Raw genomic sequence first — 3,238 nt, forward strand, 5'->3', positions numbered from 1 at the left:
AAAACCCTCCGCTTCTCTCACTTCTGCCCCCAAACTCTCTATGGAAGCAATTACATCATATTAAAAGGTCTAAAGAGGCATCAGTAATCAGTGGACATCTCAAACACAACACAAATGAAACCCAAGGGCTAATTGTTGCACAACTCATTCTAAAAAGATGGAAATAACTGTAACCAGGAGGACGGAATATTCTGTGTACTTTTTTAGGAAAGTTATGGAGATTACAACAACATGTACATGTTCAAGGATCCCCCAAAGCAAAATGACTGATCCACAGATTAGATAATGTTTCTAATTTACTTTTTATGCGTATATCTCCTCAAATAGGGCTGGTTGAATAGTAGGGTTTGTAACAAGTACACTGGAATTTTACTTCAGCTATAAATGTAACACTTAAAAGTAACACAGGGAATAATTTAAGGCACAATGAACTCACCATAAATGTTTTAGATGTGTACAAGCAATACAATTCTCCTCTCCCAAAATAACAGACAGTTTCAGTAACAGTAGGCAGAAAAAAGTGAGTTTGAGCAAAATAAATGTTTTAGGTTTAGACTAAATAGTTTCATGTGTATTTTTTAAAAATAGTTCATATATTATATATTTGTGTATAGTATTATTTTTTTAAATATTATCTCTTCTTCATAAGTTACATGTTTTTGAATAATAGCAATATTGCAAAAACTCCCTGATATTCCTGTCTGCAAAACTTCTTGATGTTCAGTGTAAATGAAGCAGCTGACTGTAGGTGAAAATGTGGATACAATACATGTTTTGCTGAAACAGTAAATGAAGAATGCACAAAAATGCTACTCAGAATAACGTTTCCATAACTGCTAAGGTTGTTTTAAGAGTTTTATAAAGGGTAAATCAAATACTGTAATATACGGTTGCATTTTACTGATGCCATTATGCATTTAAAAAGTGTCCTTTTGAAGTTTAAAGTAAAATAAAAACAAAATATTTTCTTTTAAGTAAAGCATTTCAGTCTTCATCAGGTACTTTTAAAATAAATAAATAAGTAAATAAATAAATAAAGACCTGTTTTGTTTTGTCTTCCTCATTTCTGGCCTCTAGAAATAAATGAATTAAGACTGCTCAGTGTGATGATAACATTTTTAGTAAGTTGATTAATGTATTCATTTTAGAAGCATACTGTTTGTGATGTATTCGTCTTTTGTTTAACCACAATAATCTGGATATTTCATGTCATATAATATCATATAAATATGCTTAAGCCCTACCTAACCAGTTTTCTGTCAAAAAAGTGTTGGTTGACCAGTTTTGCTCATGTTGCTCTGTCTGCTGCGCACACACTCTTTGTGCCTCATAGGTGTGTTTAGGGTGAAAACATCTGCATTTAAACTATTCCCCTTCCTCAGGCCTGAATACAACCACTTGCTCAGCAGAGCAACAGGAAGCCAGCCATTTTTACAATAGCTACACTTAAACATGCCAGAAAAATGCCACTGCGTAGATAGACAATTATAATAAATAAAATCATTTTTTGATTCATCTCTTGAATATGTGTGTACTGATTCAGTGATTCATTCATCCATTTAATTTATTTTCATTTATTTGATCATTCAGTAGTTGGAGGTGAATGTGTTTTAAATTGTATGTTTTTGGAACAAGGGAGTAAAATGTTAACTGATGTGTTAACATACATGCTAGAATAAATGCAGATCTCCAAAACCCTTTTTGGAAAACCTGTTTTTTTTTTTTTACTATTATTATGACATCTATGTGTGTCCACGTGCTCCCATAATCAGTTTATACACACTGATGTAATTCTAAATTCATCATTACACCTCCGCATTAAGACACTGAGAGATTTCCTTCAATGCGGCTTACCTCAGCTCCATACGGATTTCAGCCCTACAGTTGGATGAAAAGTGTATGTACACACATGCTGTTTAGTTACTCGAACAATGTAAACTGTATAACGTCTCAGGTTACGTATGTAACCCTAGTTCCTCGAGGGAACGAGACGCTGCGTCGAAAACGCTAGGGGAACGCCTTCTGCGACCCACGCTCTGAATCACATGTGAAATCAGTCCAATAGCTGAACGGGACGTCACGGCGGATGACGTCATGACCAGGAAGCTATAAAAGCACGTGCGGCGGAGCCAGCGTCAGCTCCGTTCAGCTATTGGACTGATTTCACATGTGATTCAGAGCGTGGATCGCAGAAGGCGTTCCCCTAGCGTTTTCGACGCAGCTCGAGTTCCTGAAGAGGAACGAAAGATTAGGTCTGATTCATATAGAGTTTACCCTGTCGATAAATCATTTAGTGCCTGCTGGGACGCTGAAGACTGACAGCAAGAGAATGGAGAATAGAGGAGTGAGAGACGGCAACTGCATGAAAATACTTAATGTTTGCTCTTGCAGATGATAAAAACTTATGTTTAATATTTTATATAATGAATTAGTATGGTTTGTCCTTCTGCCTTCATTGTTTTGTTACCCCTTTAATATGACCATAATTAAATTTTTGAGAACTCATGGTAACACTGCAATAAAATGATGGAAACTGACCCAATGACCTTTTGAAACAAACCAGCTCATTCTTCAAACTCTTAAAATAAAAGCTTTCGCAGATTCATCATCTCACGGTGAGCAGACATGTAAAGTAGTTTGACGTTCCTGTGAGTCATAAATAAGACCATCTACACTGCAGGTCTTCACCTTACAGCAAAGAACCGCATCAATCAAACAACAGGACTGCAGTACATACAAATGCAGTGGCGACTCGTCGGGGGAGGCAGGGGAGGCACAGCTTCCCCATAATTTTGAGGTGAAAATGGGAGGACGACGATTTAATGTTAATAAAATTCACAATTCATTTCAGTTCATGTCTCAGAATGAGTATTTTTTGTTTGTAATTTCACAGTTGTAATACCATAATGTGAAAAGAGAGAAAAAAAGAAGTAATATGATGCAATATTTAATAAATGTGTTATTTATGTTTTCTTTTTTTAATAAACAACTTAATAAAAGCAGCTTACACCAGATTGTAATTATAAAGTAGTGAAAACGTGCAGCTTTATTTGAAGAACAATGCTGTTATTCAAAGTGCTCAACTGCTGTAGATCAGTGTGCATATGTGTGTAGATAGTTGGGGTGCTGATAATACGGTAAACCCTGTAACTCACTCTGCCTCCTAGTAAGTGTGGCCCATTTAAAAACCTTTGATCCAACCTGGGGTGAATGAGTCACTGACTAAAGCAAAGACAGA

The sequence above is a fragment of the Sinocyclocheilus rhinocerous genome, unplaced genomic scaffold (assembly GCF_001515625.1).
Source record: "Sinocyclocheilus rhinocerous isolate Xijiao unplaced genomic scaffold, SAMN03320098_v1.1 scaffold857, whole genome shotgun sequence".
NCBI lineage: Eukaryota > Metazoa > Chordata > Actinopteri > Cypriniformes > Cyprinidae > Sinocyclocheilus > Sinocyclocheilus rhinocerous.